A 26,498-nucleotide genomic window follows, 5' to 3' on the forward strand; every position below is an offset into this window, starting at 1 on the left:
AAAAACGAAAAGTTTTGTTTACAATCAGTAAAATAGAAAATATAAACATAATAGGACTTGTGCATGTAAAATTTTGAATGAAGTGACGTTCATGGTTGGCTAAACTGGTTACTGATCTAAGAAAATTTAATAGGTTAAAAAGAATGTAAATTAGAATACATTAAAAATATAAAAAGTGCCAAAAAAAAGCATTATTTGTGGAAAAAGTATTTTAATGAAAATTTGTGAATGCAATTAGAAGACAGGGGAGTTTCCTCATTGTCCTAAAATTAAGTAAATACAAAGATGATTATCAGTTCTTTTTTGGTTAATAAATGATTGCCACAATGCAAGGGTCAAACTATTCTCTAATTTAAATTCACTACTTAGATTTAGATAAAATTTCACACTTTATAAGTTTTAGCGTAAAAAAGTACTGGATCCCAGGACATACAACTCACTTTTTCTGACAGATTAATCACCATAGAAGACTGTGAATCATAATCCTTGACTGATCATCCTACTAATTTCCTCTCTATAATTATTTACTTAATTTGAATCGTAGATAAATGTTGACTGTGTTTTTTTTATCATTTATCACGCATTTCTGACATTAGCTTCTATATTTTGTAATAATACAAAACTTTGTTGTAATTACTGGACAGAAGTAGACTTCAACTATTTCTTTTCTACTAATTATATCAAATGATAAAAAAAATAAATTATTTCTTAATGTAAAGGAAATGCAATACTACAACAGATTAAAAAGAAAATGCATGCAGACACTAGCTGTTTCATTCTATACATAACTTAAGATTATAATCTTTCAACAAAATACTAAGTGCACTCTGCTAGTTACATTATTAGCCATTTATTTATTAAAATTACCTTATTGTTTATTATACTCCAAGACTGTAAATGAATCAAAATGTTTCTTAAGTTCTTTCTGGGTACGTTTGCTGTTCCAAAAAAACTTCAACTTCACTTTATTTTATGAGAGGTTACATATTTGTTTATATTAGTAGATAAATGGGCATAACCCAACACTTTGCACATGAAGTACAGTTTATTGATTCTAGGTTAACATAACCTTCTACCTAGCAAGGAGTTTTTATTAGTTGCTTGTGATCAATAATAATAAGTTACAAAATATTTACTAACTACAATTACATCTATTTTGATTATACAAAATTACCAGAAAATAAGTTGATTCTTGATTGATTAATCACAACTTAGAATAAAATCCAACTACATATATCCAACAAAGTAAAACTCTTTGGACAAAATTAATAATAATGTAAGTAATCTTAATTTATTTTATTTTTTCTTTTAACCTTTATACCTTCTTCCAATGTTCCTCTATTTGTTCTCTTACTTTCTTTTAAAAACTTGTACTTAAACTAAAAATCAAAATTGTATTGATTCAACCAACTTGAGCTTAAGAACCAAAGATTGGCGCTTAAATGTCCCAACCTGTGTAACAGTACAACTTGTAGGATATTTGCATGCCATTATGCTATTAGGAATGCACTGTTAAATATGTAATATTTTTCAATGCTCTTATGTAAGATGGAAATTTCAAGAGGTTAATTAAAATTGGGTGTTTACAGGCATCCTGAGTAGCTAAATATAGTAAAAACCATTATAAATTCAGAGTTTTAGATCTTTTAAAATAAACAATATTGAATATAAACAAATGTTCCCAATAATTTCATTCTTATAAACTTCTCCCCGTTTTGTCTATTACAACTTTCGATTGTACAAACTCACCAAACAGACTACAATAATAATAAATGATCAGTGGTTCGCCAATCATTTACCTAAGAATCAAAAGGAATAATACAAAGCTTTAAAGTAATAATTCAGTTCTGTTTGTTGTGAACAAATTTAAAAAGAAAAATAACAAACTCATTATACAATTTTTGTTAGTTTATTTCTTTTTATTTGGATCACATGCAGTTAGCTTTTTGAACAATAATAGAGGTTTTTTTTTATTAGCATTTCCTTTTACAATATGTAATGGCATTATATAATGAATAAAATACATTTCTTTGAACAATAACTTTTATCAAATTATCTCTCTTTTATAATTTGTCAATTCTATTGTACCCTCCGGGCAATTGGGTAATTTTTGGTTCTATCTTTTATTGTTTGTTTTGATGTAATAAAGTGTAATTACCAATATAATTTAGGATTTTGTTGATCAAAGCTTGCTTGGCATAATATTTTTATTGTCAATGTCCAATTCTTGATCACTCTTTTTTATTATTATGGGTGCCAAACTATTCCAAGAAAGTTAGGAAGTGAAATACCAAAAAAAAATATTTTAATTATACTAATTAGAGTATAAAATTTATTTTTTCTTTTGATTATTAGCTGCATTTTCTTCGTATTTTCTACTTTTTTCGGTATTGCTGCTTAATGTTCTCCATTTCCAATCTTTCTAACTTTGTAATGTGCAAATCAGTGTAGTTTGTGGTTAGAGATGTAAAGATACATAAAGAAAATACAGCACTTTTAAGGACAGAGGCTGATTCTAGGATAGAGAGATTCTGATTCCAAGCACTGAAATCACCGCTTCGACATTTTGGATCCTCTCGTGTATATATTTATCACTCAAATTGGAAATTAAACTTTTTTCTGATTTTAACTCAAAATCAATTCTTTTTTTTTTCTGGGCCCTCCAAATTTATGACATTACCGAAACTACACAATCTAGTTTTTCTGGGATGTGAATATTTTACCTTTAACACTGCATTGCCAATGCTCGAACTTAGTTACTGCCAATGTGGAGTCATATTGACTCCATAATTTATTTTTATCTTTTTTTTTATATTGATTTCAATTTTAATAATAAAATTTGCATTAAAGGACGAGAAAGAATAGGAATTAAGAAGGAAAAAACAAATTTTGTCCACAAATCGGCTTTAACATTTCACGCAGAAGGAATTAACTTCAACTTAGGATCGCAGTAATCTCAGTATTTTCTAGAACCTTGCTTGGCTGCCTTCTGATCAGGAACTTTTTCATTTTTTTTAATTACATTCACAATTTTTTCAATTACTGTGCGCTGTTGACACGGATCGGAAATTACCCAATTCGCCGCAAAGTTTTTGCTGCAATTCGGACAGAAAATCAATTCTAGAAAGAGGCTTTTTGTGCCTTGAAAATTATGTAAATTTATCAAATAATCATTTAGGCAATAATCTGGAGTCAAGTTAATAACAGAAAATCTACTTATATTGCCAATCAGGAGTCAAAATGACTCCTATGATTCAAGTAAACTAATCTGCAAAAAGAAACTAAGAATTCCATTGGTCTTCAGCTCGTGACTATCGAATGGTGAGAGAGTGGGGATAGCATATCTAAGAGCATTTCGGGATAGCTATGAGATTTGGGGAAACAGAGATCATTCCTATTTTTTTTTTTTTTGGAGTCAAATTGACTTCGGATTTTTGCAATGTAGTGTTAAAGCATACCCATATGAATTATTATCCATTATTCTTTCGGTCCTAGAAAGAGTATTTCTCTGATTTCTGGTACTTATCTTCATGTACGTTGTAGTTTCATTCCCAGCTATAGATTTGTTGAATCGAGCAAAGTTCAGATTTTGTTTCCCCAATTGTTGCGGTCATCTTGTTCCAGACAGAGAACATCTATGAGTTCTAAAGTGACGGCAAGTGAAATTATATAGTGCCAGTGACCAAAAAGCAAAATTACTTTTCACGGCTACCAGACATCTTTAAATCTTATCTTACTTTGCCTTGCCCTAGAGCAGGGATTCGCGAGCTGCATACAGCTCTTTTATCGAAATGTGTGGCTCTTCAGCCTGTCTAAAATATATTGTATATTTTGATTCTGTTGAAAAAAATGAAAATTTCATTTATTAAAGTAAAGATATTCTTTCAAAAAGAATTTTAAATGTGATTGGTTTGAAATTGAATAGAATTATATTAAAATACAGTACGTAATATATAGGACTGCCGCCATTTTCATTCAAATACAGGTTTAGTTATTATTTATTCGTTTATTTACTTTGCAATATGTGACAATAAATATATAAAACGTTTAAATGTTATTGAATATCATAAAATAATAATTTGTGAATACAAATGATCTTCAGAGTTGATCACACTATCATCCTTGCGGCTCTTGGTAAGATTTATTAAAATTATTTAAGGAGAAATGGCTCCCGACTTAAAATAGGTTGCCGACCGCTGCCCATTATGATCGCGCTTCATGAGTAACACAAGAAGTGCGAGTTCATCAGACCACTGAAAATATAACTTGTACAGTACGGGTTTCAGGATAATTTGAAATTTATTAGACAGACGCCTAGGGCCGGATTTTCCTATAGGCTAACTAGACTTCAGCCTAAGGCCTCAAGATCAAGAGGGGCCTACATTCAAATTGCTAGCAAAATTAAAATTACACTATTCTAAAAACAGTACCAATAGCAACATGTTTCATTTAACATATTGATATGTATAACAGTAATGATGTATAATATTATATCTAATGTAATTTACAAACTTAAAAATGGGTGATGAAAGGGCCTCATAAGTGGAATAGCCCAGGGCCTCTTTTCATCTAAATCTGGCTTCGCAGACGCCCCAAAGCGTTTCATGACAACTTGGATGAAATTTTGCAGCAATAAATTTTGTATAATATTCATGGAGTCCCACCATCTTTTTTAGAGAACTATTTCTAAATTCCAAGATAATTTAATCACTGTGGTTGGACGAGGTTACAGAAGACTTTTTATCTGACAATAAAACCAATATGCAAAGCTAAATTATTAATAGCTGTTCATTATTTTTGGTGACTGATTCATAGTTTCAATAGGATGAAAAAATAAATGGCAGTTTTCAGTCGTGATACATTTAATCTGCCGAACTTTCGACCTAGACACTAGGTCATCTTCAGGGCTGTGGAACATGTTTACAGATTGTTAACACAGATTCTATTAAAATGAATATGTATAACGAAATTTACAAAAATTATTTACCTAGTTTAGAAAGTAATATTTTTACATTACAGTGTTGGTGTGTCTTCTGTCTTGTCTGTTCATGGACTGAGTGTGATCGGTTTTATGTGTTAGGTTGTGTGGAAGTCAGTGTTGCCCAATTGACAAGTATTTTGTAGTAAGTTTGTGTATATGTCATTTAAATTGTTCGTGTCAGTTTTGAAACTGTTTTCTGTCTTAGATACAGACTGAACTAAATTATTAAGTAAAATTCTTCCATTGTTTTCATCTCTCCCTTCACTCTAAAGCCTTAATTAAACTGCTCCACAAAAAAAGTGGCGCACTTTGAAAAAAGCGTTTATTTTTTGTTTTATCACATTTTGGGGAAAGATTATTAGTTTTAATTATTTTCATAAACTGTCAGGGAACAATTAATCGAATCAAGGTCCAAAGTTTCTTGTAAATAGAGAAGCAATTCCTCGTTTAATCCCCTTCGGTCTTTTTGTGTAAACAACAACGTGAACTTTACCTCAACAGTAAATAAATTTATTGACCTCTACAGTTGCGTTTCGACTTTTTTCAAGCTGAAAGCATTGCAAACTCTCAATTACAGCAGAGCAAGTGGCCCGTATTATTGCATTAGTTGAGGATGGACGCAGTCAGCGGTACGCAGCACGAACGTTAGGGTTGCCTGAGACCACCGTCCGTAGAGCCATTCATTGTTACCAGGAGACAGGCCTCTGCACTCGCAGACAAGATTCGGGTCGACCAAGAGCCACAGAAGCACTTGATGACCGATTTATCAGAATTCACACTCTGAGAAATCGTACATCAACTGCTTCTGAAACAGCTCAAACACTGCTTACTGTTCGTGGAGTTACAGTCAGTGCCGAAAATGTACAAAGAAGGCTCGCTGAAATGAATTTACGCCCTAGGAAGCAAGCCACAGGACCATTGTTCACCGTAGATCATCGGAGAGCCCGTCTAGAGTTCGCTAGGGAACACCGCAACTGGTCTGGGAACGATTGGAGAAACGTTCTCTTTTCAGACGAGTCCCGTTTTGCTCTCTACGCAACTGATGGGAGGCGACGAGTTTACCGAAGACCTGGGGAGCGCTACGCTCCGTGCAATATTTCTGGTAGACTACCATTCGGAGGTGGTTCAGTGATGGTGTGGGCTGGGATTTCTATGGGGGCTTAAACTGAGCTCCACGTGTTCAACAGGGCAATCTTGAGTGCAGATGTGTATGTGAGGGAAATTTTCCAGCAATATGTGATACCCTATGCACCATTTATTGGGGAGAATTTTATTTTTATGCAAGATAATGCCCAACCACACACTGCCGCCTGTGTTCTTCAATATCTCCACGATACTGGCATTCGTATTCTGAGATGACCAGCACGCAGCCCGGATTTAAATCCAATTGAACATCTTTGGGATGAGCTGGGTTGGCGATTAAGATGGAGAAATAATCCTCCCAGGTGCTTAGAAGAGTTGCGAGGTGCTCTGGTGGAGATATGGGAGGAATTAACACAAGATTTCGTGAGAAATTTAATAAGGAGTATGCCGAGGAGGTTGGATGCAGTAATGCGAGCAATACACGTTACTAAAATTCTTTTTCTCCTTTTTTAATCGGAAGAAATACTTTTTTTTTCAAATTCATTTTTTGCCGAGAAGTACTTTTTTGTTAAATTAAAAGTTTTTATTTCTTTTAGATCATTTTTTATTTTATTTTAGCCCTTCCCTAACTTTATACTTCTTATATTTGCTAACTAAAATAAAATGTAGAACAAAAAAGTTACAGAGAAAAAAAATAACGCATTTTTAAAGTGCGCCACTTTTTTTTGTGGAGCAGTGTATAATAATTATTTTGGAGTTCTAAAATTGATGCAATTTCTATTTAAAGAAAAATCTTTACTAAATTTCGTGAATCTTTTGATTTTTTTAAAAACAAAAGAAAACACAAAAATTGCCTGTTAAAATAAACTACTCAAAAGTTGCTAAGGAATTGCAATAAAAAGATCAAAAAAAGACAGAAAGAGTTATATTTTTTTAAAATAAAAGTTGCTTCATTTGTCTTTTAATATCACATTATCTTTAACAACGAAGATAAAACAGGATTTAACAAAAGCCGTGAGTGTCGCCTATCAAATTGTGGAAAACATCTCCACTGGTTTTTCCACAATTTTTATTTTGTTAATCCAATTAATAGTTTTTCAGTACCTGGTGTAGCCTCCTCTTACTCTCTGAACAGCTGAACAACGGTTTGCCATACTCAAAATAACGGCAGCTATTTCTTCTTGCGGAATTTCTTCCCATAATAACGTTAAAACGTTAGCAATCTCTCCGGTGTTCCGGGGTTGGGGCTGATGGTTATTTAGTCGTCTCTGTAAATTGTCCCAAATGTGCTCTATTGGGTTTAGGTCTGGTGATAGTGCTGGCAGTGGTAAGTGGGTAAAGCCGAGACGACGAATTTCTTCAAGAACACATCTGGCGCGGTGAGGGCGGGCATTGTCGTCGAGAAAAACAAAGTGTGGCCCAAAATTGTCTCGGAAGTCTGAGACAAACCCCCGAATAATGTCATCTCTGTATCTGATCCCATTTAAAGTGCCCAGAATGATGTGTAGTTCAGTACAATTGTTGAGAGTAATTCCACCCCCACACCATGACACCGCCACCGCGGTGTGCTGTTACCGGTTGGATGAATTGTGGCTCAAAACGAGTGTTTGGCCTTCTCCATACTCGCAAACGTCTGCTATCACTCGATAAACAGAATCTTTACTCGTCACTAAACAATACAAATTCCCAGTTTTGGTTCTCCCTCAACCTAGAGTTTACCCATTCCAATCTTGCTCTTCTGTGCCGTGTATCCAAAGAGGGCCTTCTAACTGGGCGATACGAACGCAAACCAACCTCTCTCAATCGATTTCTAATCGTTTGATCAGATACTTGAGTCCCAGAGGATTCAAAAAGACGATTTTGTAAATGTCGGGCGGTCAAAAAAGGGTTTCTACGGGCATTCATCCTCACTAGGCGGTCTTCTCTTTCAGTGGTTCTTCGAAAATTCCCACCGCCATGGCGTCTTTGTGCAGTTCCAAACTCGCGGTATCTTTGCAATGCTCGGCAAACAACACTTGGCGCAATGTTCAAAGCATTAGCAATTTCAAGCTGAGAAAGGCCCTGGAAATGAAACTGGACAATTAAATTTGCCCTTTCATCACTTAGAGGTCTTCTTTCCATGATAAAAAATTAGAATTGAGAAGAAAAAAAAGTTCGCTCACTTTCAAATGTATTAGAATACTGAATCATTTTAAAGGACAAAATTAGCAATGTTTGTTTTTGGGGTTTATCAAAATGAATTAACCTTTGTACGACTAACAAGTGCATTAATTCCTTAATATAATAATAATAAATTTATTTCTGCTTATAAAGTAATACAAATACTTGTCGCAGGGAGTTGGAATAATTCAATATATACGTTATAAAATATTACATTTTAACTGCATGAAAAAGAAAAGAAAATATAGAAACGAACTACAAGAAAAGATAAATAAATAAATGAAATAGAAATAACACTACAAATTCAACACTAATACATGTTGGTTTATATCTCTGATTGACTGTGAGACCAAAATTATATATATAATCCTTAATTAAACGAGAACCAATAAATTCAAATAGAGTACATTCTTATCTCCCTCTCTTGCGACAAAGACTGAATAATACAGCATAAGAGAAAGTAAAACTTAAAAAGAAAACATAAATAACTGAATTCTAGTGATTGCCGCACTTGTTGTGGCCCTCTTACTGTTACATATGCTAGTGAAGTACAATTAATTAATTTTTATCATCTTATTAAATTAATACAACTGTTACAAAATGAAAAAATGCTATTTATACGATGAGTATCAGTAATAATTAACAGATCAGCAATATTCTCATGGATCACAAATTCTGAAAGGTATCTATCTCTAGGATCTGAAAATCTCGAACACTTAAAAAGAAAGTGAGTTAAATCATTATTGCCATTATTACAAAATTGACATACATTTTCAGGAAAAATATCAATTTTCTTTGAGCCTATTTTCAAAGAGAATCGTTTTTTATTCGACAATCTAAGTTGTGCGACTACTCTTAATTTTTCTATACTGCCAATTAATTCTAAATAAGATTCTGCAGATGGCTCCAGTGCACTTATTTTCCTGTAAAAGTTGTTGAAGGAAGATTTTACAGCAAAATCAACATCACAACTAAACATGTGATTTTTATAAGAGGCAATCAAGTCATTTTTATACTTTAATATATCTGTTACATTCGATATTGTGATTAATTGTTCATAACCGATTACATTTAAATGAGTCCGTAAAACAGATACCCAGTTAAATGGTAATGTAAAATTAGATTCTAATTCTAATAGCCTTGAGAAACACAATTTCGGGAGTCGGTCATCAGACATGCTTAGAATAGCAACCCAAAATAACGAGATAATATAAACAAATATTGAATGCCAAAATAACGAGATAAACATCAAAACATTGTGCAAGTTAATTATATTTGATGTTATTTATAAATTCCTTAGCAACTTTTGAGTAGTTTATATATAAAAAGTTGCTTTGCTAGTTAGAGATTAAATATTTTTTTAGAAAACCCCTAATTTGTATATATCTTAATTCTAAGTAAGCTATGTAATTAAGTAAATTGAACAGACAAAAGTTAACGAGATTAAAAAATCCATGACCGGGATTCGTCAATTAAATTAACACCTTTCACAAAATCTCGTAGAAGTAAGATTATTTATTTTTTCTATTTTATAGTATTTTAAGTAGAGCTCCACCGTTATCTTAAAAGAGTTTAAATCACCAGCCGGGTTAAACCAAAAAGCAATGAGCTAGATTTTTGGTTTATAATTTACTTTTATCCCCTCCTTTTGTAGCGATTTTTAGAGTAACCAAGAACTGTTATTTAATAAAATCGTGGATAGATTAAATATATATATTAAGATTTTTTAAAAAAATAAATAAATTAGAAGGTTAGTATTCGAAAAGTTAAGACCAGTAGCTACCTTATACTTGCATGAATACCCATTTTGATAACTATTAACTGTTGGTATTCACTATAGTTAATTCGCTGGCACGCAATATCTCATGTGCTTCGGGCGTTTCTTCAACTTCTCTGTCTTGTCAGACTAGCTCTCTAAGTTCACCACACTTAGGAGCTATATCTTCCCAGTCTTTACTCTTTAGCTATCATGTTATAAAAGGTGCTTCTCATTTCTAAGTAATTTAATGATAGCCTTCTACCGCTAGTTTTTTTTCTTTAAGTGAGAGCTATGTCGGAGATCAAGAAGCAATACAGTAGCCTAGCTTTGCCTATTTTACATGTTGCATTCGTTTTCTCCCTTTTATACTTTAGCGTTTCTTGTTTATTTTTTCCCCTTAAAGTTAAATCTTTTTAAATTATATACTGTTCATTTAACTTACAAAACTTGTAGGAAACGATTCAATAGTTTAGAAGAAAATACAATTTCAGGAACAGAAAATTTGTATTTCTATCTTTTAATTGATTAATACATTTTTGGCTATATTTTACATCGTCATTTAGGTTTTATTTAATGATTTAAAAGGTATAGTGATTTTTTTTTTTTTTTTATCTTTTATTGGAATTTACCACTGCAACAGTTGTTGCAACAAGCAAATATGGTGAAAGAAAAAAGAAATAGAAGAAAATCATGAGTGGAGAAGGCACCCAGTGGTGCCACTCCAGTAACGTGCTTTGCTCTCACGATAAGAGAAGATCACGAGGCCATCTTCTCTTCAATCTCCTTAGAGGATTACCTGGTAATGTGGTGGAAGATCGGTGTTCTAAGAGAGGGTTAGGATGAGCTGCTATAGAGGAATGAAATTTGAAGAAACGAGTGTTAGAAAGATCTGTAATGAAAGGGATTTTTAGGTCATCATGGATAGTGAGGTTAGATACATAAAACGGGAGCGTTAAGAAGTTTTCGTAGTATTTTTGACTGTAATGTCTGGAGGCGTAGTGAGTTGGAACGCTTAGTCGATCCCCACATACTTCGATGGCCGTATGACCAAATAGGTCGCAGTAACAGTAGATATAAGAGTCTTTTGTTATGTAGGTTAAGTTTCGATCGGTTGTCAAGTAGTCTGGCGAGAAGTTTGTAGCGTTGGTTAGTTTCTTGTCTTTTTAGTCTAGTATGGGGATTCCATGTCAACCGTTTGCTTCTAGGTGCAGTGCAAGGTAGCGTACTTTGTCCACAGTTGGTATAGGAGTTTGGCTCAAGATGATGGGAGGTAGGATTTTCCGTCTGAGAGTAAATACTATAAACTTAGACTTCGTAAAGTTAGTTTTAATTCTCCATTTGAAAAGCCAGTCCTGTAAGTGGTTGATGTGTGTTTGTAGAGGTCGTGTAACGATAAGAGGATCGGAATGAGGAGATAAGATTGCAGTATCGTCAGCAAAGGTAGAAAGAATGGTATTTGGATGTTGAGGTATGTCTGCTGTATATAAGGTCCTCTTCTTTACTCCTTATATAGTGGATTTAAAATTATTTCTATCGCTAGTTACTTGGTTATTTAAGCTGTACAATTTCATTTAAACAAAGTTTGTCTATCTAAAATACTGTTAAAGACTAATAAAATCAAATATCAGACGTTCATTTTCTTTTGACAGTACCTAAATCTCATTTCCAGTCCACGCACGACCCATTTGGAAAGCAAATTGTGTTTTCCATTGAGCCTTTGATGGTTAAAGTAAATTTTAATAACTTAATACTAAAATTTACTGTTAAACTTGATCTCCTTCTTCACTAAAGACAAAAAACTTCGCAAATGATTCAGTGTGACCATGGAGAAGTTAATGATGATACACTTTTCTATCAATCCAGCAATCAGGATTGCAACTTATTTGTTTAAAGATAGAACAGAACTACAACAACCTCCTTTTTTTTTCCTCTTTGGCGCAAGAGACCATGAATGTCCTGGATCGCCTCTACGTAGTACCCAATTACACTTGCTAGCAATCTGCAACCTCAAAATTTCAGCATCCACAAATCCTTTTCCTAGTCATCCTTACACTTCCGTCTAGAATGATAATAGTCATCACCACAAACACCCTTCTTTAGCACAAAGAGTGTACAGTTCCTTCGTTTTTACTGAAATGTATACCAAAATCATCTATCCTCGGCCTTAATAGCAGTTAACATCTTCCAAAACACTTGTTTAGCACAAAGTGTGTGTCAGTTTCCAGTTTTTCCTTCGTTTTTACTGAAATGTATACCAAAATCATCTATCCTTGGCTTTAATAGCAGTTACCATCTCCTAAAACACTTGTTTAGCACAGTGTGTGTCAGTTTCCAGTTTTTCCTTCGTTTTTACTGAAATGTATACCAAAATCATCTATCCTCGGCCTTAATAGCAGTTAACATCTTCCAAAACACTTGTTTAGCACAAAGTGTGTGTCAGTTTCCAGTTTTTACTTCGTTTTTACTGAAATGTATACCAATATCATTTATCCTCGGCCTTAATACCAGTAACCATCTTCCAAAACACTTGTTTAGCACAGTGTGTGTCAGTTTCCAGTTTTTCCTTCGTTTTTACTGAAATGTATACCAAAATCATCTATCCTCGGCCTTAATAGCAGTTAACATCTCCCAAAACACTTGTTTAGCACAAAGTGTGTGTCAGTTTCCAGTTTTTACTTCGTTTTTACTGAAATGTATACCAATATCATTTATCCTCGGCCTTAATACCAGTAACCATCTTCCAAAACACTTGTTTAGCACAGTGTGTGTCAGTTTCCAGTTTTTCCTTCGTTTTTACTGAAATGTATACCAAATTCATCTATCCTCGGCCTTAATAGCAGTTACCATCTCCCAAAACACCCTTCTTTCTAAACAAACTGTTTATAAGTTTCTAAATTTTACTTAGCTCAACTTTTACCTCCACTCAAGAGGAAGTCTCTACCATTCTTCAGCCATTCTAAAACAACTTTGTTCTGCACGTAAGAAACAAACTTTCAAACGGTAAACTCAACATTTTGGCCTTATCCTTTCCAATAATCTTTGGTTATATTCCAATCAAGGCTTGCGCTACTTAACTAGAAACCTTTGTTTTTTGTTTATTTGCATTAGTGGATGCACATTCTCATACTGTTAACGAATATTCTCTAATTGCAATTCCGATCGGATTGATTTTTTTTTAATTTAAAATAATGTTTTTTTTTTTGCTCCAATCAGCGCGTTGGCGCTATAAGTAACAGTGATAACAGTAACAACAAATAACAGAAGAATACGAGTGGAGAAGTTACCCAGCGGTAACACTCCAAAATAGGCTTTTAGTCGCTCTCTTCACTTGAGAGGAGATCACGAGGCCACTGCCTATTAAGGCGTCTTGTCGGGTTGTCAGGAAGAGTTCTAGAAGAAAGAGTTTTAGCTAGAGGATTTATATGAGAATGCAGGTTGAAGTGGAGTTTTCTGTATCTTGTTTTAGCAACTTGTGTGATCGAAAGGAATGTTAAGGTCAGTGCGTAATAGTCAGGATGGAGACCTAAAAAGGAGCGTGTACAATAGTTCGAAGTATTTTAGATTGTAGAGATTGAATCCTTTGGAGATTGGAGCGTTTGGTTGAACCCCACAGCTCTATTCCATACGCCCAGATGGGTTTCAAAATAGAAGTATAAATTAGCCTTTTAATGTCCAGAGAGAGTTTTGATCTGTCGTCTAAGAGTCTTTTAAGTAGTCGATAGCGTCTGTTCAGTTCTGTTCTTTTAAGTCTAGTGTGGGGGTTGAAATAATGAACAATTTTTTTAGATAACGGTAAAATTATTACAATTTATTTTTTAGACATTTCCAGTTACATTGCATTGAGTAAAGAATGCTGGAAAGCAATCCAACACAGAGAGATAGATGATTTCTAAAGAACTACAGAATAATAGTTAACCACATAAATAATCATTTAACCATAAACCAGTTTTAATATGGCTCATGCGTTAACCATTTAGACAGAACAATGCCTAGGTGTTAACTATTGTAAATAAGTATTTGATAAATAATTGTAGAGTGACTTTGCACTTTGTTTACAATTTATATTGTTTCACTTAACACCTAGCTGAGAAATGTAGGAGATGGAAAGATCATTTATTTTTCTACCATAACTTTAGACAAACTATACAAGTAGCTGTTCAGGTAGAGGCAAAAAAAACTTTAGGTGTGCCCAAAATAAATTACCTGCTCACTAAATTTTGAAACCAATTTTCACCTTTCTGTTCTTAATGTTGTTGGAACAGTTGAATGATTAAATTTGCGCCTTCGCAAAGTAATTTTAAGCTTTTTACTGTAACCTGAAATTGTAATCAACTTTACGGAAATTCATACGAATATCTGTTTAAATGTATGATAAAAGTTTGAGGCTTGTTGCCTGGATTAAAAGGGGAAAAAAACGTGTGAGTAATTTAATTTTCTGCCGAAATACATCTTCAAAGTCGCACTTTATTTTCAGGAGTTTGAATCGAAACATTCCGTTCAGTAACTAATTAGAATCCAAAGGAATCAAATGTACAGCTTCCTTATTGGCTCTAAGGTCGATTCTACCAAAATACATCTTCAAAGTCGCACTTTATTTTCAGGAGTTTGAATCGAAACATTCCGTTCAGTAACTAATTAGAATCCAAAGGAATCAAATGTACAGCTTCCTTATTGGCTCTAAAGTCGATTCTACCAAAATACATCTTCAAAGTCGCACTTTATTTTCAGGAGTTTGAATCGAAACATTCCGTTCAGTAACTAATTAGAATCCAAAGGAATCAAATGTACAGCTTCCTAATTGGCTCTAAGGTCGATTCTACCAAAATACATCTTCAAAGTCGCACTTTATTTTCAGGAGTTTGAATCGAAACATTCCGTTCAGTAACTAATTAGAATCCAAAGGAATCAAATGTACAGCTTCCTTATTGGCTCTAAGGTCGATTCTACCAAAAACATTGCTTTTGTTTCTTTCTCCTGGCACCATAATTTTCAACTATTTTTCGACACACATAACCTATTTTGTCCGATACACCATTTTGCATCACGTTCTATCCAAATAAGTATACACCGAAATAAACATATTGTTTCAGCCCCAAGAACTTCCACACATGTAAGATGAACTTTTTGAGTAGAATGGTGATATGTAGAAACGATTTTGCCATCATTTGCAGGCGATATTCATAAAATGAGGTTAATTGCTCGAATTAGGCCTCGTTAAATCCAAATTTCTAAACTTATTATACAGGGTGTTCATTTTAAGACGGCTCAAATGCATTTCATGCTTAAACGGTTGATCTGAGCAAAAATATGGTAGAGGAAAAATTTGTTGCCCGTCGCCTCTAGTTTCAGAATATGTGACTTTAGTTTAGATTCCTGCCCGCATACGCGGCAGACGCGCGTCCAAAAGTAAGGGTTTGCGGTTGACCCCCATTTTCATATAAACAGTTTTAAAGAGTATAAAAAGTTATGAAAGAAACCGGAAATCGCAATTCGATATCTTTAAAATTAAAGGTGCTAGGCTATTTCAAAATCTGGTATTTATTAATCATATTCCAATTTTTTAACTTGTTATCAAAGAGAAAGAATAGCACGCGATAGGTCATTTTTATGTATTTTTTCATCCCCTTTCTACTAAAAATATTGCCAAGGCAGTAAAGCTAGTATTTTGCTTAATATCGGGAAATAAGTAGTTTCCCGAGTGATTTTTCTGAGAAAAATCAAATGTTAAGAGCTTTAGATGTTCACAAGGATACACAAAATGGCTAAAAATTAATTTTACATCTGTTACAAACAAGAAGGTTTAATAATTATTTGGAAATTTTGGGAGAGTTGCTCCTCAGATACAGAGAGCAGTTGATCTCCTCCAGGCTAACCTGGTTTGCGAGCAAGAGGAGGCGCCTTTAAAGGCCCAGTACATGCTTCACAAGTTGAGTAAAGAGCATTATTTGATAAATTAAGGAATAAGTTTGATCCTTTACACGAAAGATATTGATCACTTAAATATGTGGCTGGAGGTTTCCAATTTTTTTGGTAATTAAACGCATCTCTCCCAAAATTACTACAACTCTGTTTTCCTCCAAGAAGCACTTTTTCCCCCAAAAAAGTATTAATTTTTGGAAACATATTTACCTGGTAGATAAAATTTTTTAATTCAGTCAATTTTATAATTCCATTGAAGGTCATAGTTTTATTTTAGATTAATTTACACGAAGAAGGTTAATGTAAATTACTTAATCAAATAATTTCAGGTTTAAAAATGGAACAAACAAAAAAACGAATCGCATGTCTTTTAATCAAGGACTCTTTTTGAAATGCTAAATGAAACTGTAAACATTCAGTTTTAATTGACTTACGCTGAATCTAATTTATTATTATTTTTAATTAATTAACAATTAAATTTACCCACGTAACTTTTGTTTTTTTTTTGTTCGAAACCTCATTTTGTGGGTCAACTTTTTATTTACAAAAATCATTAACTGCGTTTGCATTGGCTGTAAAAGTGAATAAATGAAATTGAAAATGAGTAATTCAATGCATATTGAAAGTATTTAAGTAGACCTTAGATTTTAGATTTTTTTAAAGGGAGATTTGCATTTTTTCGGACAGTCAAGCGGCACTGAAGGCCCTCTCTTCCTTCAGAACTACCTCTTCCCTGGTCTGGGAGTGTAAAAAGGCCCTAGAACAATTGGCTCGACACAATAAAGTCCGATTGGAGTGGGTGCCGGGCCATGTGGAGATTAAGGGGAATGAATTAACAGATGAAGTGGCCAGGAATGGAGCTAGTACTCCTTTCATTGGCCCAGAACCAGTCCTGGGGATCACTAGGGGTACTGTTCGGTGAGGCTCTCAGAGATTGGATCTGGAGAGAGAGCATGAAAAGTACTGGGTGATACTTCCTGGGGTCAAACACAGCAAGAGGGTTATGCCCTTCTGGTGCAAACAAAGAACTAAAGTGACTCTAGGTTTGGACAGGAATCAGATCACTCTGATTACAGGCCTATTCACAGGGCACGGAAGGTTCAGAAAGCACCTGCACAAGATAGGGCTTATCAGCTCGGAACCGTTGTGCAGATTGTGCCAGGAAGAGGAGGTGTAGGCCTCTCACCAGTTATTCGATTGCTTTGCAATCGAGAGACTGCGCTACGAAATCTTTGGTACCTTGAAACCAGAGGAGATTGTAGCGCAGAAGGAACTGGTAGGGAAAGCCCTCAACCTTCTTAGAAGGGGAGGTTTCACCTACTAGACTTAAAAGGGTAGGCACAATAAGCCTCTTGGTGGCTGCAGTGCCGTGGGGCACGGGTCCCGTCCCGCCGTGTAAAATCTAAAAAAAAATCTAATCTAAGTAGACCTTACTCTGCATATTGATCTGCAGTATGTACTCGTATTAGATAAAATCAGTTTGCTGGTCAAGCAATCGTAAATTTTTAAAAACTAAGCAGAGAATTGAAGTAAACCTTCTAAGCGTTTCCAATAAATATTATTATACGAGGGTCGTTTGAAAAGTCCGTGCAAAGTCAGAGAGATAGCACCACTGGCGCGTATCGAGGTTATGTTTAGTTAGTAGCATCTCTTGGAAGAACACACACCAAGTTTCAGCCAGATCGGTCTATTTCTTTGTGTTTGGCATTCGTTTGAATCGAGGAAGTCGAGTGATTTTCAATAAATGGACGAAAAAGAATTTCGTGTGTTGATTAAACACTACTTTATGAAAGGCAAAACGCCTCAGGAGACTAAAGAGAAGCTTGATAAACATTATGGTGACTCTGCACCTTCGATTAGAACAGTTTATAAGTGGTTTCAAAATTTTCGGAGTGGCCATATGGGCACAAGTGACGCTGAACGTTCTGGACGCCCAGGTTGAGGTTACTACTCCAGAAATCATTGATAAAATCCATGATATGGTGATGGTTGACAGAAGAGTGAAGGTGCGTGAGATTGCTAGTGCTGTGGGCATCTCGAATGTACGGGTACATAATATTTTGCATCAACATTTGGACATGACAAAGCTATCCGCAAGATGGGTGCCGCGATTGTTCACGCTTGACCAAAAACGAAATCGTGTGAAGTGTTGCATGGACGGTTTGCAGCTGTTCCAGAAGAATCCGCAGGACTTTAAGCGTCGTTTCGTCACTGTGGATGAAACATGGATACAAACAATGGGTTACCAAGGGGGAATCTGCGCCAAAAAAGGCGAAGACCGTTCCTTTGGCCGGAAAGATTATGGCGACTGTCTTTTGGGATTCGCAAGGAATAATCCTCATCGACTATCTGGAAAAGGGTAAAACTATTACAGGTGCATATTATTCATCGTTATTGGACCGTTTGAAAACCGAGCTGCAAGAAAAACGCCCACGATTGGCCCACAAAAAAGTCCTTTTCCATCACGACAATGCACCAGCTCACACCTCAGCAGTTGTGGTCGCAAAATGGAAATAGGGTTCCAACTCGTTTCACATCCCCCCTATTCTCCAGACTTGGCTCCCTCGGACTACTATTTGTTCCCCAATATGAAGAAATGGCTGGCGGGAAAAAGATTTTATTCAAACGAGGAGGTGATTGCAGAAACGAATGGCTATTTTTCAGACTTGGACAAATCCTATTATTCGGAAGGGATCAACAAACTAGAGCAGCGTTGGACGAAGTGTATAAGCCTAAAAGGAGACTATGTTGAAAAATAAAAAAGGTTTACCCCAAAAAATTAAGTAGTTTTTATTTTTGCACGGACTTTTCAAACGACCCTCGTATAATACTGACACCATTGGTGCCTAGATATCTCTTCGTCCAACAATCAAGTCTTCAAAACAGAATACTTTAAAATAGAAATTCTAAATTTAAATACAAACTGTAACTAAATTTAAATACCGCAGTTATTTTGTGAAAGGGGGATTTAAAAAAAAAATGTCTGAACGAAATACGAGATGTCCGTCATTTATTATAGGTTAATAAAAAAGAACTACTTCAGGAATTTCGTGACAGACAACATTATACTGATTATCTACATCAATAATTTTTTAAAATAAGTTTTGAATTACAAAGCAGGTACCTTCTTCCTCTTACCTGTACTGTTTATTTCTTAAATTATTTATTTTTTTCTTTTTAACCTTTATGAATGCTCGCTTACATTAATTTTGTCGTAGTTAATGACAAGTAATTGATGATGAATATTATATAAACAAAACAAAAATAGAAGATAATAGGTGAAACAAGACGAAGTAATAGTAAAAAAAATAAAAAATAAATGAAATTTAATATATATGATGTTTGTGTACACGTAATCATGCGTGATGTTGAATGTGGTTCAGGCTAACCGTGAGAAATAACCAATCAGTGACGAGCTTACACAGGTATATCTTTTTCTGTATTTACTACTAGGGTTTTGTTCTTTGTTATGGGTGAAAAAAAGAAGCGTTCTATTTCGGTTGTTTAATTTATAAAAATCTACATTTCATTGCATGCATTACACATCTCTCAATTATTTCCTCTGTCTGCAACTGGCTACTGGTCTACTCTGGACCAAACATTACACTTAAAATTAATTCTTCCTCCATTCAATCCGCCTGACCACCGATTTAACCACTTTTCTTTTGTTTATCAGTTTCTGTACATTGCATGCGTTTTAATAACAATCCTTATTGGCATATTTTACGCCACCAATAAGTAAACATGATTATGTAAATACAATAAGGATTTTAAATACATTTACATACATACTAAGACTACAATGTGACACTAAGTATACAAGGTTTATTGTCAAAATTACGTTATTTTGTTTAAAGAATCTGTTCAAACTGGGCACAATCAACGGATAGACAAGCCAAAGCTCTGGACTCCCACGCTTTGCTTGTAGCAGCACTTATGGTGGCGAAGTCAAGATCTAGGCAGGCTAAAGTTATTCGACGTTCCAGATCTTCGACTGAAGCCACGGGATTTAGGTTACTGTACACTTTATTTTTTAGAAATCCCCACAAAAAAAGTAGTCCATTGGGGTTAAGTCCAGAGATCGAGGTGGCCAACAAGATGGGACAATGAGTCCCCCTAAGCACTTTTCATGGAAATTTCTGTCCAGGTAACCTCGAACAACTCTCGTATTATGTGCAAGGGCAACCATCTTGTTGAAAATGCATATCTAGCCGAGGTTGTAGAGGAACATCTTCAAGCAGAACTGGCAAAATGTCTCTTAAAAAAAAAAAAAGTTAGATACCTCGCACACCAGTTAAGTTCTCTCTGTAGAAGTATGGGCCGATTGGTTGATTTCCTAAAACTCCACACCAAACGTTTGTAGAAAAAACAACCTGAACGTGGAATAACTCTAGCCTGCCTAGATCTTGACTTCGCCACCATAAGTGCTGCTACAAGCAAAGCGTGGGAGTCCAGAGTTTTGGCTTGCCTATCCGTTGTTGGTGCCCAGTTTGAACAGATTCTTTAAAAAAAATAACTTAATTTTGACAATAAACTGAATTTTTTTTTTTCATATTTTAAATTACCATAACTTTTGAAAAACCTAACCGATTTCAAAAAATTGGTTTTTGTTTTTTTTAGGAGCTCAAGTACTATAAAAATATGCAAAAAAGAAAATATAATGTTCCATTTGAAAAAACAAAGTTGGATGCTGTATCTTGAGATACAGGGGTTTAAAAAAATGGGCCAATCACTGAAAATAAACTAGACTAAAAATAATTAAATACGTGTTTTTTATTTTTTCGAAATTTCCCGCCGTTTAAAAAAAAAGTGGGTGGAGCATGTAACCATGGTTACCCTGTATATTTATTTTATTTTTTTATTTTTTTTTTCTGCCGGCGCATCGACGTCTATGGCCATTAGCGCCCACTACACATTTTCTCTTTTCTTATTCAATGGCCACTGGAGCTGGGATGGTATCTATTGGCCTATCGGGCTACCACATACATATCTTGCATAGCAAGGCAAGGTGGAGCCTAGGCTATCGGATATCGGACCGCGCTCCCCTCTTACATCATCGAACTGGTCGACGAGGGGGAATGCGGTTTCGCCGATGGTACCATCCCTTAATTCTTAAACTCACATTTGGTCAAGCATCAATCAATTAAAGTAAATTATTTGGGTTTAGCTTCAACTAAACATATATACTATATAATCACGATGCCTTATCCGCTTCAAGTATATAGTCTATCGTAAGGAGGCTATTTCCGTAGAATCTAACTCGAGTGTGCAGTACTTTTAACAAATGTTCCTGCACACTCTAAAAGTGGGACCTAATCCTAAATGAGTTTAAACCTAAGGGGGGTTGAAATACTTTTATAAATTTCTTTCAACCCCGGATTAAAAGCCTAAATCTAACATTCGTACCAACATTCTCGCAATAAATACACTTATACTGATAAAATCATTCATACCAATAAATACATTCACGCCAATAAATACACTCACGCTATTAAACACAACATACTACTCAGTCATACAAGGGGAAAGTACTCGATATTCCTTTCCCCTTTAAAATTTCTAAACTAAACTAACCTAATCTATACCTAAATTTTATTATAATAATTTATGTTTTTCAAGAAATCAAATAGCCTCCTTACATAAGGAGAACCCTCTCGAAGAATTGCGCGTTTGTCATGTGGCAGGCCTGCTGATTCCCTCGGAGTTCGCAGTGCATGACACCCTTCCAACACGTGCGACACTGTCAGCCTTTCTCGGCATCGCGGGCACCTCGGGTCACCCTGTATAAAGTGATTTAACTAAATTTTTATTAAAATTTACAATAGAGTATAGAGTTTTTAATCAGATTGGCTTCTGAAATAAATTATGTAATTATTCAATGGCTAAAACATTTTTTGTCATTTAGTAGTATTAATAATACTTATTATCAGCGAAATTTGTTTTCAATAAAGTGTTCAGACATCAAAATTTAATTAAAATCTGTTTTTAAAAAAAATTCACTTTGTAAATTGCGATGTTATTTATTTCTAGTTAAATAATAATTGCAAATATACAAATATTTTAAAGAAATTATTTTTGTTTCAGTAATAAATTATAGAATTGGCATTTCTTCTACATAAGGCAGTGCGTTCTAATTGCGTGTGTTTAATGTGTATTACTAACCCCTCCAATTCTCCGTGCAGGTCTTGCCAGGAACGATCTTGCTATTCCATACTCAGCTTCCACCTCCCTTATGGTGGTCCAATGTCGTGTGGAGTTGCTCCTTTACACTTGATGATGAAATAATGTTACCTCTTTACTTCCTTCTTCTACATTACATCAAACTTCCACTAATCTCATATCCTTTAAAAAATCTTACGTAATCCTTGTCTTCAATGTTACAAGTCTAGCTAGGCTGCATCTTCGATTATAATCTGTCCTTTTTCCATGATCTTCTGTCGCGTCTGTACTTTTCTGTTGATCGACCAGAAGTATCTTCTAAAGTCAGAGCTTTTCAGATACTTCTGCCAGACATACTGGTGACAAGGCAATTGGTTCGTCAATAGCGTTCCAATGACTTCAAAAAAGGGCCACTACAAATCTTTGATTGTTTTAAAGCAAATTTTATCTACGCATATTTGACAGTCGCCATTTTCTTTCCACAATTTCAACAAATGAATCCATAACCAAAATTAGTATTCTGATTTGTGTAAATATCCATAAACGGATAAGCTAAATTATGTGAGTTTAATTATAACTTATGAAGGAAGATACCTGTTTTTTCATCTGCGTTGTTTGAATTAGTATACTCGTATCTAAATGCAGTATTTGGAAAGATCTTATTAATACTAGGTTTTGAAAGTGTAGCACATTACTTAAGTCAATTGTTGGAAATTTTAAATACGTGTTTTAGATTGGAATTAGAAAAGCCCTGGTATGACCACTCACACGTTTTTCTGTTACTATTTTTCTCAAGGTTTCAACTCATTAATATTCACCTAACTCCGAACGTTAGAGTTATTTTTATCTTTTATCAGTTTAAAAAAAATCTGTTCCCCTTCTCTTTGATAAATTTGATTTTCAGGAAAATCTTTTCAGTAAAAATTATGTGAATTTATTCTTTTTTTGGCATTGTCTTTCGCCATACAGCCAGCATCGTCTAGGTGCTTATCACTAGAATATCACTCACTCTCCAATCTTACTTATAAATACATTCGCTTCACACATTCATCCCTCTACTATATACAATTATTTACGTAAACTACAGCTAATGAATGGATCAGTACTCTATATTCCTGCCATCCTTATACGTAGCTTAACCGAAATTAAAATCACCGTAATCCTTCTCTAATCATTTTCTTGCATTCATTCTAATCGGCTATAACTTTTAAACACGCTCATATTTCTTTGCTAGCTCTGCTACAGATTTAAGCACATAGATGTTGCTGGAGAATTGTACATCTTCGTAGCGAAAGGGTGCATCTAAATACCTGTATAAGACGTCAAACATTCGTTTCCTTTCTACTACATAACGTGGACATATCATTATTATATGTTTGAAATCCTCCTCAATATTATGAAGCTTAAACGTCATCCTCCTCAAATGTAGGAGCTTACAAAAAAGAACTGCTTAACTTCTCAGAAATATGTGTAACTCGAAGCTTCATCAGAGAATCTTCTGCACTTATTTCAATTCAATCCCCATTAAATGTGGCCCAGATTAAATGAATAATGGTCTAGAATGATGCAGTGTCTTGATTCCAGGTATGGTACATCCTAGGTGTAACTTAAACCTGCTGAGACATCTAGAAGGCTTAATTTGTCGGAAGCTTCAATCAAAAAACCAAAATTAATCGATGGAATCGATTTACCCATTACAACTTTGAAGTTAAAGGTATAAACTGTAATCTGCGACAGTCTTACAACGTACTACCATCTGATTTGTGAATTTGGACTAGCTTCCATTTCACTCTTAATTGTAGAAGTAGGGGATAAATCTCAAATCTTATCCATAAAACTTGTAAGCAAGAAAAATGTATTCTTATGCATTATTATGCAGTCTGCACTGCCGTTATTATGACGAAATATCCACAAATATATTCACAATAACTGTTTATATGAATTGTTATGTATATACTTCCTTACAATGTTTTTTTATGTATACACCTAGAGGATGTATAACGAATGACACGCAATAGTCAATAATAAGACAGAAGTTTAGGTTTTCAAGCATTAATATTTCTTTTTCTGTTTTGTGTTTCGTGACTACTTTAATTACCTCGGTGAAGGAGAGACGGTGTCTAGAAATGTTCCGGCAGCAAAAAAACAAAAAAAAAAAAGACAACCAAATTAAATGAAAATAATGTCCTTACTTACCATGTCCGTTCATTAGTAAAACATTCATGTCAGAGATAATTATGTCTGCGGTGATTTAATTAGTTTTATTGTTTAATTATAATTAATATTACCGCTAGAAGGTCTCTGCTGCTGCTATTGGTCGTTTAAATTATCCAAAAGAAATGTACACAGTTGAAAAAATATCACTAAAAGTCTTCGCGGTTACTGAAAGAGCGTTCTATACGAGGGTCGTTTGAAAAGTCCGTGCAAAGTCAGAGAGATAGCACTACTGGCGCGTATCGAGGTTATGTTTAGTTAGTAGCATCTCTTGGAAGAACACACACCAAGTTTCAGCCAGATCGGTCTATTTCTTTGTGTTTGGCATTCGTTTGAATCGAGGAAGTCGAGTGATTTTCAAAAAATGGACGAAAAAGAATTTCGTGTGTTGATTAAACACTACTTTATGAAAGGCAAAACGCCTCAGGAGACTAAAGAGAAGCTTGATAAACATTATGGTGACTCTGCACCTTCGATTAGAACAGTTTATAAGTGGTTTCAAAATTTTCGGAGTGGCCATATGGGCACAAGTGACGCTGAACGTTCTGGACGCCCTGTTTAGGTTACTACTCCAGAAATCATTGATAAAATCCATGATATGGTGATGGATGACAGAAGAGTGAAGGTGCGTGAGATTGCTAGTGCTGTGGGCATCTCGAATGAACGGGTACATAATATTTTGCATCAACATTTGGACATGACAAAGCTATCCGCAAGATGGGTGCCGCGATTGCTCACGCTTGACCAAAAACGAAATCGTGTGAAGTGTTGCAAGGACGGTTTGCAGCTGTTCCAGAAGAATCCGCAGGACTTTAAGCGTCGTTTCGTCACTGTGGATGAAACATGGATACATCACTACACTCCTGAGACCAAAGAACAATCTAAACAATGGGTTACCAAGGGGGAATCTACGCCAAAAAAGGCGAAGACCGTTCCTTCGGCCGGAAAGATTATGGCGACTGTCTTTTGGGATTCGCAAGGAATAATCCTCATCGACTATCTGGAAAAGGGTAAAACTATTACAGGTGCATATTATTCATCGTTATTGGACCGTTTGAAAACCGAGCTGCAAGAAAAACGCCCACGATTGGCCCACAAAAAAGTCCTTTTCCATCACGACAACGCACCAGCTCACACCTAAGCAGTTGTGGTCGCAAAATTAATGGAAATAGGGTTCCAACTCGTTTCACATCCCCCCTATTCTCCAGACTTGGCTCCCTCGGACTACTATTTGTTCCCCAATATGAAGAAATGGCTGGCGGGAAAAAGATTTTATTCAAACGAGGAGGTGATTGCAGAAACGAATGGCTATTTTTCAGACTTGGACAAATCCTATTATTCGGAAGGGATCAACAAACTAGAGCAGCTTTGGACGAAGTGTATAAGCCTAAAAGGAGACTATGTTGAAAAATAAAAAAGGTTTACCCCAAAAAATTAAGTAGTTTTTATTTTTGCACGGACTTTTCAAACGACCCTCGTACTTACTTGGTGGCCAAGACTTAGCGAACAGTAGAGCCTTTATCACCAACGAGGAAGGATCATGCTTTTTTACCACAAGAGAAACAACGATGTCTTTTAGTTGTTCATTACACCATTTAATTTACTTCTTTATCTTATTTTTTTTTACAGAAGTTTCACTAGGATTTTCAAATGCTAAAATCTTTAAAGTGAACTTTTCTTCTAATTTAACCACTTTTATGAGTAAAATTTGTTAAGTACGTAAACTGTGCGTTAAAAAAGTTGCATTACCCCAGTGGCAAGTAGTGAAATGATTGAAATGAGGTAAAAATGACAAACAAATAATGTATATAATGTGGAAATTAGGTTGTTTTGATAATAAACTATAGACCGATTTATCCTAGAAAAGAAGAAAAATCGGTTTTTATAGTCAAATTCTTCAGTAAAAGTCACTGCAACACAAGAAAAAAAACTCTCAACTTTCATTCTGTATTTGGCGAGTAAACCTAAGAGATATGTAAATTAAGTAATGAGACTGATTTTTTTAAATTTTTTTTATTCAAAAAGAATTACAATTCTATATTGTCACCTTCAAAATAACTTCGTTCTGAAGCCATACAGCGCTGGAGACGTTTCTTCCACTCCTCATAGCAGTGCTCGAACTCCGATACTGGAATAGCCTTCAGCTGGTCCGGTTACAGCCGTTTGAATGTTTTCGACTGTTCCAAAATGAGTTCCCTTGAGGTGATTTTTCAACTTCGGGAA

General features: G+C 34.8%; 1 long non-coding RNA gene across 1 annotated transcript in view; it reads left to right on the forward strand.

Moving 5' to 3' along the window:
- The first annotated feature begins 1,073 nt into the window (after positions 1-1,073).
- LOC141461462 (uncharacterized) overlaps positions 1,074-26,498 on the forward strand; it is a 63,481-nt gene continuing 38,056 nt past the window's right edge. The window contains exon 1 of the long non-coding RNA XR_012462880.1: positions 1,074-1,276. This is a non-coding gene — a long non-coding RNA (uncharacterized lncRNA). The remainder of the gene's footprint in view (positions 1,277-26,498) is intronic.

The sequence above is a fragment of the Rhodnius prolixus genome, unplaced genomic scaffold, assembly GCF_049639745.1.
Source record: "Rhodnius prolixus isolate KJV_2025 unplaced genomic scaffold, Rpr scaffold_6, whole genome shotgun sequence".
Classification (NCBI taxonomy): Eukaryota; Metazoa; Arthropoda; class Insecta; order Hemiptera; family Reduviidae; genus Rhodnius; species Rhodnius prolixus.